Below are 17,178 nucleotides of genomic sequence, written 5' to 3' on the forward strand. Positions count from 1 at the left end.
TTGGCATCAGAAATCAAGCGGAGCGAAGTTAGGTAACCTGGTTAGTTAGTAATTAAAACCCTTTGGTACTGGCTTCACCACCGTACAGCTCCTGACAGAAGCACGGGATTATTTTCTGTCTTGAACTCGACCACAAAACGTCAGAAACTTCGATTTTTTTCCGTCTGGTGCTTCCACTTGTCTGCCTGTTCGCCCTCGAACCGTGTTCCTTCATTTTATTTCCTCCTTGTGTCGTCGCCATGTTTCTCAGGGGAGGAAACTCTCTTTTGCGTTTGTTGCACGACAGCGAGGCTTTGGGTGCACTCTTCCACTCTCTCTCTCTGTCTCTCCAGAATGTTAGCTGTGCTATCATGCAACATCAAAGTTTCAGGTTGCAGTAAATTTGTGAGGAGTATATTGACTACATTATCTAACATCGCCATTTCACTTCCTCCTTTCCTTAAAGTGCTGGACTGATCTAGTCAGGGAAGGTAATAATACATAATAACACTTCATACCTCATTACCAGCCTCACATACAAACTCACTCAGCTTGGCAATATTCTCTTCCGTCGCCACACGGGGAACTCTCGTTAGCACCGCTGTCACGTGACCCCACAGACTGCAGGTCGATGACGTGCACGCGCTAACTCGTCCTGTCGTTGACACGAGGTGCAGTCAGTCGATGACATGCGGTCCCCTAGTGGCTGGGTCCTTCCTCGTTCTGGAAGCTTCCAGACAAAGTCTGTTCTTGAGATGCTGACGTGTGAGTATGTCACGTGTTCACTCAGCTTAATGCGCGATTTCCGCTAAGGGCTGATACCCGCTCAGGAGGTTCGAAGACAGAAGAGAATTCTTTGTTCTTCTTCTCTTTTGCAGTACCTAGCTCTCGTCTGATTCAATAACTCCGGACCCTGAAATGCAGGTCAAAGACCCCAGGAACCGGTTAACGGCTGAAAACAACCTTTTCCAAACAATTAGTGACATTTACTAGGATGGTGCTATCATCAGGAGGAAGTCTGTACACGTGACGACAAATGCCGCCCATGCCACCCTTTGTGTGGTTTTCTTTTGTCGGTGGTGGAGAAAAGACCAGAAGCTTTGTCTGGTGTCAGAGGTCGAGGACAAGGCGGGTATTCCAAGGTTATTGAGGGAACAGCCTTTCCTCCTTCCCTCCCAACCCCCTACATCTGTCCAGGACAGGACGAGGCGCTGACATATTCCCTCAAATGTCACTTGTCCATGTCAGTCACACTCTGAGTCACATTCGTGCTTGTCCTCCGAGTACAACAAACCTTTATACGCATGCGCGTTGACCTTTAGGCTGCTGACCTTCTGCACGTCAGCTTCCAGAAGCTACAATCAACGGAATTCCTGATATGGACACGGGCGTCCATGGGGGCGTCCACGACTGGGAATTCCACCTTCACCCTTCTCTCCATTGTGCTACAGTGTATTGTTCTGCCTTCACGTGACGTGAGTCAACACGGGGAGGATGTCTGGCTCCGGGGTGGATGGCGGGGCCAAGTCCTCGAGTGCAGTTGCAAGAGTAAATCGCTGTTGACCTGAGGATTTTAAAGTCTTGGTTTGAGTTCATCTTGGATGCCTTCCTTGACAGGACACCTACTGGCCGTCAGGGGCATTCCCCGGGGTGCTTCCGCTTTCATTTCCTTTTTATCTCCCTTTCCTCTTCTGATCATACTGCAAAATGCTCGCAAGGTAAAAAAAAAACCCCAAAAAAATCATGTCAACTGAACCACTTAACTAGGTCAGTGTGCTACTAGGTCGCCAGTCTGTTGTAATCGGTTTGCGATGTAGTAAGGAGCAGATCAGGTTGACTGAGCAGTCGTCACGGTCAGTGCCAGTCCTCTAGCAACTTTGTTTGTCTGAAGTCTCGAGTGTCTTTATGTGGTTCATCATTACCTACATGAAATCAGGACAAAGGTATAAAGTGGACAAAATTTACACTGACATCTATTTTGTCGGTGGTTAGCGATGTGCACGAGCAACTAATGAGACACCCACGCACACCCACGCGCACTTACACTTTCTCTCTCTCCCTCTCACACACTCACACACTTACACATTGTCTATTGTCTATTGTCCTTGAACTCGAGTTTATATTCACGAGGAAGTAAACAGCCGGGGGTAAGCACTTGTGTTGCTGGCGTCAGACGTTTCCGGTTTATCCTCAGGTGTAGATGAAAGTTTCTTGCTCTGTCAAAAACAACAGTCGTTGTCTTCTCGATTTTTATGCCCACGGCTTGATGCGACTCGCCTCGGATTTCACTGCAGGTAGAAAGTCAGAAGCTGGGCTACCTTTATATCCTGTTACACCTAGCCATCATCATCATCATCATCGTCATCATCATCATCATCATCATCTTCATCATGACCTAATATCTTATTAGCATAATCAACCCGTTTACACTTATCTTTAGCAACTTCTACTTTTAAAAAATATTTCTGGTATTCATTTCGCCTCCATATCTTGAAATCATTCAATTTATTAGATTGGTTTATTTAGTTTCAACATTTATCACAGACAGTTCATATTATTTCCGTGCTAGGAAAGGAGGGCAGTGGGCCCCCCACTGTACAGCTTGACCTTTGCCTCTAGTAACGAGACTTCAGTATGCGCTGAGACACAGGCAAAGCTCGTCATCGATGACTCGACAAAGATGTTAGTGCAATGCCGTCTTGATGACGAAAGAGATAAGTGAATTGTTGGCATACAACAGTCGGGACATAGACTATAAATAGAATGGATTGCCGGCAATCTGCCGAGAACACCTGTTAGCATGTCGCCAAGTTGTCTGGCAGCAAGGTGAGCCCTTAGTTCAGACCACAGAAGGTCGAAGATGGACCGGAAATAAATACTTGAGTTTATTGCATAGTCATTGGTATTTAGTTTGGATATTCATTCATTTCCCCAATCTTCAAGCCAGTTAGGTTGAGAAGGTTCACTTCTGTCAGCATGAGAACTCTCTTCTTCTCCTCTTCTTCCTGTTCGTGCTGATGGCCATTAGAAGCCAGGTTGTGGCAGTTCACACAATCAGTTTGTCAGTCACCAGTCGACTGTAGTCATGGTCTCTGGTGGCAGCACTGTGAGTGTCGTGTGTGAGACATAACAACCTATGGTTAGACAAATAAACAACCAGCTCGTGGCATTGTCCTCCGTGGTAACCAGCAACAAGAAACTCTCTGATTTGATTAACTGAAAAACTGGACACAAAGATGGTGTGTATAAGACGATGGGGTGAGTTATGTCAAAACAAATCATGGTTAACAAAAAAAAAAAAAAAAAAAAAAAAATGTTTATGCAATCGTCGCTCTGAAGACAAAGCTCCTGACGTTTGTCTAAGGCAAGAAGAACATATTTGATTGAGAGCACCAGGAGACTGAGTGTAGTGAGGCACAGAGTTATAACACAGAGTTATTGCCACCCGAAATTAGAAGGGTATTGACAGTGGAGAGTATACTATGACCATAGCCTCTGTGTTGCATCCTCTAGTCTCCGTAAGGTACCCCCAGGACTCGGGGTTGACAATTCCCGTGGAAGCAGTATTCTGTTATTGCCTTTTTATTGGTCGAAGCTGTGTCCGACATTGATTGGCATCTATCGTCAGAGCCCAATCGCACCATGTCCTGTACGCGTATCTTTTATTCCTGAACGATGAAGCAACTTCGGAAGCCTTCGGAAGCGTGACGTCAGCGACCTTGCACACTTCCCTTCTAAGCCAACCTCCGCTTCACTCTTTGAAAGCTATGAAACTTGTTCTGGGGGACTAATTCTACAACTTTTAAATACTGTGAAGGGTTGCATAAAGTGAATTGCGACAGGCAAAATAGCTCAAGGCCTTAAACTGATGACAGGTCAAAGTAAAATCAATGAGGGCCCATCCAACACAAGCGAGACGATGTTTCTACAAGTACGTTAGATTGCAAAGCTTAGTGAGCTTCGCCTGTGTAGTCTAGTGGTTAAGTGTGAGGCCTGATGTTTGAAAGTAGGTGTGTTCGAAACTTGGGGTGGCGATCGTTTTCATTTTGCTTTGGAATGTTTTTCGTTCTCTAATATGATCAATTTTCTATCAAGCCTTTCATTAAAACCTGTTGATTGCCCAGAGAAGTCGTGTAATCAAGCTGCGTATAGTCTTAAAAGTGATTTAATGTTCTCAAATGTTCTTTACTCAATTTTGTAGAAGATTCAACAGCATTAAATAATTGCTGATAAACCACTATGGTATTCCGCCTAAATTCATAAATAAATAAATTTTACTTTCATAAGTTTTAGATTCAAAAATATAAGTATCACATCAAACGAAAAGCATTCCAAAGCGAAATAAAAACGATCGCCACCCCAAATTTCGAACACACCTACTTTCAACCATCAGGCATCACACTTAACCACTAGACTACACAGGCGAAGCTCACTAAGCTTTGCAATCTAACGTACTTGTAGAAACATCGTCTCGCTTGTGTTGCATGGGTCCTCATTGATTTTACTTTGACCTGTCATCAGTTTAAGGCCTTGAGCTATTTTGCCTGTCGCAATTCACTTTATGCCACCCTTCACAGTATTTAAAAATTGTAGAATTAGTCCCCCAGAACAAGTTTCATAGCTTTCAAAGAGTGAAGCGGAGGTTGGCTTAGAAGGGAAGTGTGCAAGGTCGCTGACATCACGCTTCCGAAGGCTTCCGAAGTTGCTTCATCGTTCAGGAATAAAAGATACGCGTCCTGTACCTGTTGGGACAGCATCTTGGATTATCCTCCACTAGTTGGTTGCCGCTACCTCCTGGCTGCTTATGTCGACATTTCTGTTGCTGCTGTAACCGGAGGAAAAGTATCCGCCATCTCTGAGCCCAGATAGAATCTTGGAGGGTAGTTGCTGGTGAAGTAGGTGGTAGAGCTTGTGTCCACCAGGCAATGGTGCTGGAGTTGGCGGGGGAGGGATTATCTGCCCAGCTGGTGTCTTGTTCAGGATGATCTCCCCTGAGGGTGAGTGCTGTTGTCTCTGTAAGAGCATCAGATGGTGTGACTAGACCATCGACAACTAGTCTTCGATACAAACACTGTGTGACTAGACCAGTCGTCTTCGGTCGGTCCCGATTCCTGTATATTGTTCACAGTCTACAGCTGATCTTCATTCTTAGTGTAACTAAACCAGTTCTCTGCTGTCTCGACATCTACACAGTTCATCTACGATTGTGGCGATGGTGAGGATGGATATTGTACAAGACTCCTGTTCCTTCCTGGAAAATAGCACGACCGTTATTTAAATGGAATGTAATGGTGAAAGCATGTCGTCTGCCTGCCAGTGTAGCGACTGTCGTGTGATGTTTATGACTGAACCCTTGGTCAGCGCCACAGTCACTGGGGACAAATACAGGGTTTCTCGCACAAAATTCAGTTGACGGAAAGATAAATGGATTTGACGAAAATTGATTGATCACGATGGGTCTTATTGCTTATAGCTTTTTATCTTCACCAGTCTTGCTTTTTGAAAAAAAAAAATGTTTTTTGTTGTTTCTTTTATTTATTTTTTCTTTTCTTTTTTTTTTGGCACGCTCCGATGTAAGCACCTTGTGAACCTGACAATGAAATTTGTGGGGCAGACAATAAATAAGGGAAATTACCGGCAGCTTAACAAAAGGACACCAGCAATCCTGAGCACGACACTGCTGATATATGTAAAGGTCTTTTCTCCTGCTACCTCAGCGCCATGTCCTGCAGTTGCAGCACGAGTGGCTCACCGTACCAAAGGGATGCATGTCTGAGAGCCGTTTCCCTAGAAAGTCAAGCCTCTCCACACATGGGCTTTGCTGCTCTCGTGAACCGTAAGCTGGCGCGAGCAAAATAAAGGGAATTTTACAGCCACCCTCCATGTTCATTGCCAACAAACGGCAGAAGAACGGTGGGCTTGTGTGACGTCACAACCGCTGCGCAGACAGGCTTCCCAGCAGCCGTTAGATGCAATGGCCGGTTCCGGTGGGTTGATTGATACTCACGAAGCTTGGAATAGCTTGGCAGACTCCAATGCATGTCCGCACTCATCCTCGCAACTTTATGTTTATTGCTTCTCTCCCCTTCCCTTCCGGTGCCACAAGTGGCGACACCTATTTAGTTTCGCGTTTCCTTCGTTTTGTTGACGTGGGCGTCATTGCACGGACCTTCAACATCTCTTACAGTCGCTCGTGTGAAGAGCAAAGTGAAAGTTTTACCTTTTAAACTGCCATTGTGTATTTTAAGTGTATCTTCCAGTTCCTCGTCGTCTTCCAGTCTTGAGACTTTTCAAGAATCTGAGTTCTTGTGGAAACTTACAACGGTTTCTGAACATTTGTAGCAGGAAATGGCTGGTGGAAGGTACAACGGTCCTTCTTAAACGGTTCTTCGTTTTTAGCCAACTCTCCAGGCCTCGCTTGCTCTTCAGATGGTCAGGATGAAAAAAGATCAACAGAAACTTCCATGCGCCGGGTAGTCAAGCAAAATGTGATCTCCGCTTTTGTTTTCTCCTGCGCCGAGGGTGATCTGACCAACGTCCATTGAATGCTAGCTGCAGTCAAACACCTTATCTTCCAACCTCAATCCTTTTTCTTTACAATTTTACTGAGAAAAAAATTCTTTTGAAATCTTTCACTGGATGTCACTTATAGAGATTGACTAACACGCACGCCAAGTAAATGACTGTCAGAATAACGTGTAAAGAACTCGGTAAACAAATATAAACCAGAAACAGAAACAAAAACAAAATTCCACGCTGAACGAAATCCACTTTTTTGTCAGTCTGGAGCTGAAATCTTGTCCAAGACAATCCTCTGAGGTCTGGTGGCCCGAAATAGGTTGTCCTGCGTCTTTCTGTCCGGTTTTGAACACAGCGGGTGGCGGATTCAATCGGTCAGGTCCGACACAACTGTTTAGTTACACACTCACGCGCTGGGCTGTGCAAAACTCCTCCAGTTACACTTGGTGTTGTCCTCCGAGGAGGAAGAGGCGCGCCTGTGGGAAATATTTATTTCCGTGATTTATGTCGACACGAGCCGCCGCCATCATTCTCCAAATGGCCGACGGTGTCACGGACCGGGCGGGAGAAGCGGCTTGGAAGAAAAAAGACCTACATCTCGAATAGACTAAATAGAAATTAGAATGAGCCTGCAAGTCACGTGTGTAGAGCCCCACAGGTTCCCATGTCTTGACGTCACCAGCACGTGACGCGTTGACGATGACGTCATGATGGTAATGGCGGATAACGGCGGGCCAAGTTGCAGGATGCCAAACATAATAAAAATGAAAAAATAATTTTTGAACGGGTACAAGTTCCATGATATTGTTGATACATACAAACTCTGAGTGACGGATTATCAGAGAATTGTTATCGCGCTGACTGAGCAGTTTTGCGATGACAGTGACGACAGAGGAAAACGACCAGTAGATGGCGATGAGGAAAAGATGTCGGATCAGATGTGAGTGAGAAAGACACAGTGGAGAAAACCAAGAGCCGGTCGGTGCAAGGAACGAACCACTTTGGTTTGCTGTCGAAAATCCAAGTCACTGCGAGCATTCGACAGTTTGTTTCCAGAAATATTTCTCTGAAAACGCATTCCGAGGCTTTGCCGAGGTCGGAATCGGATATAAACAGAGGTTTGACGGGATTTTTTCCATAAGTAATGTCAGATGTAATTAGTGTAATTATCATCAAGCACGTCACAGAAATCAGATCACGTGAACACTAGAGTACAAGCTCAGTCTGTCATTTCAAAATTCCAAAGTCTGGGCTGGAATCAATATCGCGGCCCGAGCTTCTCATTAAATATTTAGGCTCCTCCTCTCATTTGCAAGTTTCTGTCAGCTCCAAGTTTCCAACTTTCTGGAGACTTCCATTCCATGTACTCGGTGACTCAAGTAGGCCAGTAGTTAGTGCGCCCTACTCCGGACTAGGTCAGTGGGTCAAAGGTCACAATATCCATATAACATCTCCCACCTCTCTGTGACGAATACTTTATTTAACAGGAAAAATAAAATTTGAAAAAAGACAAACATTGGATGGAGAGGAATGGCTTCACTGTGCACATTTATTTCTCCGGACACGGCAAGCGAGTCACAGTTCACTGCCATTGCAACTGGTGTCAACCCAACATTTTTCTTTTATAACCTGTTAATGGGAACATTTTCATCTCGATAATAAATAGAATGAAGCTCGAATTACCTAATGTACGCAAACCTGGAGTTTAAATACAAATAAAAAAGTTATATCTTATTTGATGTCTCTTGTGTGTGAATCGAGTACATCGAGCTTACTTTGCAATTCTTCAAACTTGAGGATGTTGACATCACACCATTCGTCTTCCGGAAATGGGTTTTCATGATTGCTTTTCTTGAACAATGGCGAGCACACTGAGTAAAGTGCTAACGGTCTTTTCTTTTTACCCGATGAGCTGCTACAACAAAAATACAATGTTGTCTTTAGGGCTGGATTGAGATGTCTCGCTCAACATCAGGTTCATGGCTAAAACTAATCATAAAATGTAAAGTAGTGATTGAGTAAGTCCATGGACGTGTGCAGGTGGATTGCCGTCTGCCGAGACCAACTCTTGTCAAGTCCTCCGCTGTTAGTCTCGGCGAGCCTAAACAAAGAATGTGAATAAACCGGAAGTTTTGTAGTCTCATGCCTCGTTTAGTAGTTAACTAGAAAAAATCGTCTGCCAGCAGTCCAGTAATACAAGTTGGTGGTAAATCTGAGTCAAGGTTTTGTCCATGCATACAGGTCACAAACAGATTTCAGAATTGTCCATTGATACGTTTACTTGGTGAATGCTTCAGCCAATGGTCTTTAGGTGTATCTTTGTACAAACATGACGTCACCATTTGGACCTTCTTCGCTGCTTGGTGATGTTTGTAGGCGTGTATCTCGAGAACGGAAGCGGGGGTGAGTGTTCGCGATATATGTTGAAACAACATTTTGTACGAAGATTTACTCAGTCACAGACTGCTCACCCTCATCGTCACCATCTTTAGCAACGAGCTGGCATCTTGCTACCTGTTGTCCTTTAGCTCCAAGTGTTCGTGCGTGTGGTCTGCAATGTCCAACTGTCCAACAACTGTTTCTTTTCTGCCACAAAGAGCAACAGATGTGACATTTGAGTCTCTCGGTTGTTTGAGAGGCTGCTGCCTGCCTCACCTCCACCTTGTGGCTCAGCGGTGGACACGAGTGTCGCCAACTCGTCCATCATCAACCTTCCTCGTGTATTTGTTCTTTGAGTTATATTTAGCTTTCGTGGTCGTTAGCCTAACTTTCGTTCTGTCCACATCTTCCCTCTCCTCCTCCCTTTCATGAAGTTGTGCCCCTTGCTGTGCCATTACCTCTCTTCTGTCGACTCCAATGTCGGGGCAGGCGGCACTTTGCTGTATTTAGTGGTCATACATTTCCGCGCCTCCTGTCACTTCGTCCCCCATTATTCCTCGCCATCCCTTCTTTCGAAACAATTTCTAGCACTTAGTTTTGTGTAAATAATGCAATTACCGGAGTGTTTCTTTATTTTTTCTGAACATCAAGTGCGACCCTGTCATTGACGACACGAAGCAAGCAGCCAGTCAGGGTTTCGTGTCAAAGTTCAACTATTTCTTGCTTGATGGGTCATTCAGGTTCTCTCGTCTTTTGGGGGCTTAACTTTACAGAGTTTTCTCCTCGTGTCCATGAATGTATCCTTGTACATCAGTTGACCACTTGAAACATTTTCAGTTGTTTATTTACTGACTGGGTGTGTAATTCTCCGTGATGTAGGGGTGGAGGGCTGGGTGGATTCACGGGCGACTGTCTGTCTTGCGGTGGAGGAGAAATCACAACATCTACCTCTCGAAGATTCGGGATTCAATCTCATATGTGGGCGAAACTACGATGTTCTTTCAGCTCGGATAAACAACTTAATGAAAGGAATAATCAGAGCGAGGATGGCAAGTGGGTGTGAGTGTAAGAGGAGAGAAGGTGGACCTTCTGGATGGTTTATTTTACCAATATTATCAACATGGTCAGCCCGGGTGGATGCTTGATTCCACGTCTAGGCCAATATTTGTTGACGGCAAGGGGCGCCATGGTTTATATTGTTTATTTCTCACATGTTTGTCGTCCATCGTCTTCGATCTTATTGGTTATTTCCAGCAAGAAATGAATGACATGGCATCGGAACTACCGACAGCTTTATTTACTTTGAATACTTAATTATCTCAACAACCACCCAGACAGTCTTTGAGGGTCCAAATCCAACACTAAACTCGTCTAAGCTCACAAATCACCAAAAATTATCAATGTGTTTAGATTGTCGAGAATAGACATTTCTGATTATGTTGTGATGTTGTGTCTTTTGTTTTGTTTTGAATGATGCCATTGTTGTTGTCTCCACCTCTCACCTGGTGTCCGTCAGTCCTGAAATATCATGTCTACATTAGCCACCTAAAGGTAGAAAGTGTGGACCACTTTTCAAGGGACATTTTATAATTTTTGTGTTCAAAGTTTTGTTTATCGAAAACAAAACCGACTCGTTCGAAAATAATTTAAATTTATGAACCTTCAGTAACGAGAGAGTAGGAAAGAGCATTATGCTAATTAATTTTTAGTTTGTTTTCGATAGTAGACTTTGCCAAACAAATATTTTTTGTTGTCAAAGACTGGAAGATGTTGACATGAACGTTGGCAGTTGTGTTTCGTCGCTTGTCCAACTCTTTCCTTCATTTCTTCTTCTGTTTATGTAAACATTGAGTGTTTCCCCACATGAAAGAACACCCTGGTTCCCAGCTTAGAGAGAAAAGTCTCAAAATACAATCTGAATGTCGCAGTAAAGCTCACTTTCTGTATCTTTCTTCTATTTAAAGCCAAGCCTCAGAATTTTAAAACATTTCTGCACGAGGACCAGCTTGCATTGTAGTCAAGGTTGTTCGTTTCTGCTCTCTTCACACACTTTTTTTTTACCCTCCCATTTCTGTCTGTCTGTCCCCTTACTGTCTCGTTTTTATTCTTACTGTCTTCAGCTTCAGTGGCTTGTGAAGCCTGTGTGTCCCCCCGATACCAGTATTGTTGCCGCAGGGCTCGTGGAGCCGCCAAGGCTTCCAAAGTGGGGAACATCTCGGTCATTGCCAGCATTTCGAGTGATTGGGAGAAATTTTCTGACATCGTTAATGTTCCCCCCCCCCACTCCCTCGAAAAAACAAAAACAAAACAAAAACAAAAGGCTACTAGTAATACTTCTAATGTTATTGTACTACTCGATTTTGTAGAAGATATGTAGAAGATGTACACTTGGCCCGTAGAAGATAGACACTCTGTATGTAGGATATAGACTGTCTGCAGGTCTCTTCTTCCTTCCTTCTTCTACTTCTTTTCCTTCCTCCTCTCTTTCATTTAGAACCATATTAATTCAACTTTATTAGTAGCAAAAATTAGATAATAACGATTGTTATGCGATGGTGTTGTTGTTGATAACGATTATTTTATCGTTGTCTTCCTCTGTGTGTATATATATATATGTCTGTGTGTAATTTATGTAGCAGTGGAAGTTAAGGTTTAGGGAAGTTTGTAACAGAGAAAGTACAAAACTACATATCTGGTGGGAAAGAAAAATAGAATAATGGAGCCTGCATGGCCACCACCACTGGAAGTAGTCCCAATAACAATTGTCACGAGACAGTTGTACAGTTATTTTGCAAGTCGTGCTCCGTGTCACATAGTCACCTGTACAGTAGAAGAAAACGAAAGAAAACGAGGGCTGGGATACATTAACGTCTCAGCTTCCATCATCTCCGAAATGCGTGACTGAGCTCTTGCCCCCCGGGGTCAGACTTCTGCTGGTTGACCTTCCAGCCCTGTATTGTGACAATTAATCCACCCGAGTTACCCGACAGTTGATCCAATGACCAGCATACCCGGACTTCTAGAAAAGGGCATTGTGTAATATCTGCGTAGTAAAGATTGCAAGAGTGAAAAATGAAAGCAAACATAGTAATAGAAATGAAAGCTGGTCGGAGTTCAGATGTGGCAGTAAAAATAAGAAGGTCCAGTAAAAGAATAAATAAGAGGAAGGCACTGAAATCCATACAGGAAGCTATCAAATGACGAAACTGATGTGCAGATCGATGTTAGATACAAGATTAGACACAAGGAGAGAAGGGACACTAAAGCCATTTAGGCGAAGGGACATCACTGCCCGTGAGAGTTTAATTAATGTCTGTGATGTCTCCACAACACCCGAGCTCCTTCCCCTTGAATTACATCAACCACGAACTTCATAATAATTAGTTTATCAGGGACAAAGTTGTGGCCAAAGACTAATCAAATAACCCACCCGCTGGGTAAAAGGACAAAACAAAAAGGTCAAGAATGTTACATACGGGTAGCAGATGTACCCGTCCTTGCGTAGGTTGACCTGCGGGGTAAATGGGTTTTAGGAATGCGAACCATAAATGACTGTGGACGCGAAAGATGAAGAAGATTTATTGCAGTTTCATTAGTTCAACATTGTTTGGTCTTCTGATCCCCCAGAGAGCTGGACGTGGCCATCCCGCGACAACCGCCGGTCCTCCATTTCCGCCAGGACTTGAAGACGAGGACGCCGCGGTGTCCGCCATTGCTGCCATTCTAGGGTAAGTAGCTACATGCAAGGCAATGTTTGTTGACTTTGGAGGACGAGGGTGCCCTGTCGTGTCACGTGGTTAATTGTCTTTAACAGGACAAATATTGTCAAGTGTGTGTCGACACCGGAAACTGGTTTGTATGACTGTTTATTACGTTACAGGAAAAAGCGAAAAATTCATTTTCAAATATTTAACAGAATGTATCCGTTTATGACCCGGGTGATGCAGTGTGTGTGTGTGTTCGTGGGAGGGATTGACAGTATGTATGTATATGAGTGCGATCACCAATGCCGGATTGTTTCCACTTCCACGTTTACTGGACTTCCCCGATGCGCCAATAGCAGGAGAGGACATTGAATAAGCAATAATAATACTAATAATACTAATACTAATAATAATAATAATAATAAAATTCTAAATGGCTTTTTGAAATACAGTACAATTCCTCTTTCTCTGAAAACACACAAATAATCTTAACCCTCTTGGACCTGCAAATGGAAGTGTTGGAACTGAGGACAGTAAGGACCACTGTAGGTTTGGGCACAACTCAAGAAGAGTATCATCAATCATTTGATGCAAATATTTGGCAGGTGTGGTTGTCCACTCGTCTGCCAGACTCCTGTGTGTCAGAAGATGAGAGCAGACCTCAGTGTCCTCCTGCTGATGCTGTAGTACCGAGGGCTGCTGTCCTCCCTGCCTCCTTACCCTCCGTTCTCCTCCCCACCACCACCTCCCCACCACCATAAAGCAGGCGCGTGCAGTGTCGTGCTGTCAGCAGCCAGCATCGTTGTGGACCAGAGGTCATTATCGCGGCCTTGACCCGCAGTGTCTTTGTCGGCAGCGCAGCACTTCCGGTTTGTGGGATGGATATTATGGCGCCACTCAGCCAGGCTCCATATTGTAGTCGCCGCCGTCCTTCGGGTGTTTTTTTTATTTGTTGGAACTTGTTCACATCTGAACCTGCCATCCACGCAATATCGTCAGTAGAAGAAGCTGATGATGACGAAGATGAAGAGGGTTGATGATGATGGTGTGTTTTTGTTACAAAATGGCAAATTTTGAGATGACTTTTTACTAAGATGAATAAAGATCTCTCCGTCCAAAAGAAATAATATTTGTCTGGGTTTTTTTTTCACCGACCAAAGTAGCTACTGGCGGCCTCGCTGACCGGCCATGCGAAGACCAGTGTCCACGATGGCGCCACAAGCACGAGATCTCGGTCAGGTGGTCGGGAACTCTGACCGGAATGGGTCAGACTGTATCTGACAGCTATTTTCGTTTGGCTGGTCTCGGAAATGTTTGCTAACCTAGTCCCATGATTAGCTGATAAGCTGATCAGTCGGCGTGTGGCGAGAAAGGAGGGAGCGAGAGAGGGGGAAGGGAGAAAGAACAGTGATGGAGGGCTGTGGGGAGGAGGAGGAGGAAGAGGGCTGAGACAGTCCTGCAAGTGTTGTTTGCATCCAGTGCTGTGTACACCACACATACTCTCACTTATAAAGGCTGAGGGTGGCTCAGCCAATGACTAGCGGCGCTGTGCCTGTACCTTGCAGACCCGGATGTTGCCTAGTGACCCGCTCATCGACAACGTCATGGCCCCCAGCCTCTATTTCATATCGTAAACCATCTCATTCCTCTATAGGAGTCTGCTTCCATCTGATTGCTTGCGCCACCTGGTGTCATCCTGGGCAGCCAGCCAAAGCCCACTCCTGCTCATTGACTCTATTGTCCTTCTTTTAGAAAATGATTTTGGTAATAATCTGCTTAGAAACGACGACGACGACGACGACGACAACGATGATGATGATGATGATGATGATGAGGAGGAGGAGGAGGAGGAGGAGGAGGAGGAGGCGGATGAAGGCATACACAGTAAATATATTTTGCATGCTCGGCGTTCTTCTTCTTGTAATTTTAATTCCTCTCTCCCAATCTCCCGAATTCTGTCCCCCAGCTCCCCGACAAATGGTGGCGCTGCGAGCAATATCCCTCCAACACGAACCCGGGCTATCAGCCGTGTTCCCCGGAGATTGCATCGCAGGGGGGGTCGCAGTTGCTGGCAGTTACCAAATATCTTCTGTATCGAACTTCACCTCGCTCCTTTCATGATTGGAGGAAATCGAGTTACTATTTTTAGTAAAGGTCGAAGGTCGGGATACGGGAAATAGTATCTCGCAGTGTATGATGGGAAGAGCCTGCAACGGAAGACAACCATCTCGCGAGATGCGAGTCCCGTCAAGAACGGAACCAGTCGGTGGTGAGGTGGACGCTCGCGAGGTAAACAAGACACTGGACATCAGAAAGTCTGGATACTTGGCTGTCCTTTCTCTCCCAGTCCTGTGGTTTGTTTGTTTGTAAACATCAACATCACTGTCTGTGCAAGAAGCAAGCTCTATCTTTGCGGTATATATATATGTCGTTGTATTTATATCGAAAAAGAATTAATCAGTTCGGGTTTGGTTGTTGACTGGGGAAAACTACTAACCTTGCGGCAAGCACCCAAGGCAAACTAACCGGTTCGAGACCCAGTCGGCGCAGCTTACCTCCCAGCTTGATCCATCTGTTGAAGGGATACACGACCCACGGAGGGTTGAGGAGGGTAGGGCAGGGAAGGACACATTAATCTACACCACACACAAAATTAACCGAGATGAGCGGGACCTTTGACAACTCAATGCCCAATAACCGACAGGTGACACGAAACCTCTTTGACACTTGACCTCATTAGTAATCAACTTGGTGTGTTCATCCGCTCGGTTGTATTTGTCAAGTTGCGGTTAAAAAATTAATTGTGAAGCACCTCACCATTAAAAGGCTTTTGCATTCATGAGTCAGGTGCCACCAGCCCGTTAGGGACTCATCCAGACGACCTTCCCAGCATGCATACTGTTACCGCATTAAAGCATTGGATTGAGTAAGTTGGTAGACCGGAAGTTGGGTCAGAGATATGAGCAACATCTGAAGCTGTGTTGCAATGTAGTCACGTGGTCAAGAGGGAAGTGTAGAGGTGAGAGAGAGAGGAAAAAAGGTCAGAGAAAGTGTTGAAGAGGCAGAAAGGACGGAGAGTAATGTCCCTTGGCTTTTAGGGTCAGTGCTTTCATTCGTTTTTCTCATTCTTCTTTCTGTCATTGGCCGTGGAGTTTCATTAATTTGGATGTCAGCTGATCCTCTCTCCTTTTTCTTCCCCTGCCTGCCCCTAGTTCAGGATTGTTTTGTGCTTGTGGGAGCTTGCTCTCTGTGACTGGGTCTCTACAGCCATTGTAGGTGTCGCCTTCGTCAAGTTACTCCAGTTCTGACATTTTGTCATCGTATGACCTCTTGTTGTACTTGCTGACTGCTTCTCCAGTTCGGTGGAATCCGGACCTGCGTGTGTCAACTGCCTGATGTGTTGATGCCACTTGTCTACCAGACCTGTGTGTGCACCGAACATGTACCTGTCTCCTTGTCCACCTGCCTCCTTGTCCACCTGTCTCCTTGTCCACCTGCCTCCTTGTCCACCTGCCTCCATTTGATCGTGAATTAACACCTGCACTGAGCATCGTGAGCTGTGCTCACTGTAACTACTCTGTCTGCCGATACACGTCTGTAGATGACTGCCTGTAGATGGTCTTTGCTGTCTCGTGAAGGATGCCAGTGAATGTCGAGCAACATGACGAATGCCACCAATGTGCTTAAAATGTTTTACTCCCGACCTTGCCTCTGCTCTTCATGGCAGAAATAACCTGCGATCTTTGAGAGGCTGGAGGAAGAAAGCCTCCTGCCACCCACACAATAAGAGTACAGCCGTCCCTCCCCTGAGCCCGGGTGGTCTCTAGAGCATCTTGATTAACGGCTCTCGAGAAGGCGTTCTTTGAGTCTGTCAGAAAATACGGCGCCGGAGGTGGCGTGGAAAATCAAATAAGTCCCCTAAGTAGAAGGGGCTAAATGGAATGGGCCTGATCCAATAAAGACGATTCAAGGACAGGAGTCAGTGTTTACTGACCCGCAAATACTCGCCCAGTCCAGAAGCCCTGTCTGTCCCTGTCTGTCTCCTGCCCAAGGCCAGCGGTCCTGTCTGTCCTGACAAAGCCAACCTGGGGCTGTGTGCTCGGCTAGTTGCATGGCTAACAGTGAAGTAGTCTGTCAAGATGATGGTATTCTATGTCGGGTTAACACACTTCTAATCGTTAACAATGCCGGGTGCATCGTGGCCACCTACCGTCCACCCGGCCTCGTTCTGGTCCAGGAGCCGGGAAGGCTGGTGAAGCTTCTGGCTGTCGCCTCCAGAGAAGAGCGGGAGGACATCAGAAGATGGGAGTTTCCGGTGCAGTTAAACACAGTAGTGTGACTACAATATCAGCTTATAACAAATGTTCACCTAGGAATGAATAAATAACACTGGCACCACTTCAAGAGTAATAAAACACAAAGCCCATCTCAGATTTATGTTTGGAGCTTACTGACAGAGACACAATGGAATCATATTACGAGTGTAACGGATCCTGAATAAAAGACTAAACACGAGAGTCCAGAAACCATGGACTGTGTAGGTAGGTAAGCACTTGAACGTCTAGAATGTTCCACTCAATGTTCTGTTTGGTAAGAA

General features: G+C 45.2%; 1 protein-coding gene across 2 annotated transcripts in view; it reads left to right on the forward strand.

Moving 5' to 3' along the window:
* Window positions 1–17,178, forward strand: part of LOC112562409 (G-protein coupled receptor 161-like) — an 80,448-nt gene that overhangs the window by 32,539 nt on the left and 30,731 nt on the right. Inside the window, exons 2-3 of one of the 2 annotated variants that reach the window (XR_003098857.1) lie at window positions 12,505–12,605; window positions 13,187–13,646. The gene's annotated coding sequence lies outside the window, so the exon portion shown is untranslated. Of the gene's footprint in view, window positions 1–12,504; window positions 12,606–13,186; window positions 13,647–17,178 lie in introns of those variants that run through there. The other variant, XM_025235663.1, reaches the window with a different exon arrangement.

This window comes from Pomacea canaliculata, linkage group LG4 (assembly GCF_003073045.1).
Source record: "Pomacea canaliculata isolate SZHN2017 linkage group LG4, ASM307304v1, whole genome shotgun sequence".
In the NCBI taxonomy this organism is placed as follows: Eukaryota; Metazoa; Mollusca; class Gastropoda; order Architaenioglossa; family Ampullariidae; genus Pomacea; species Pomacea canaliculata.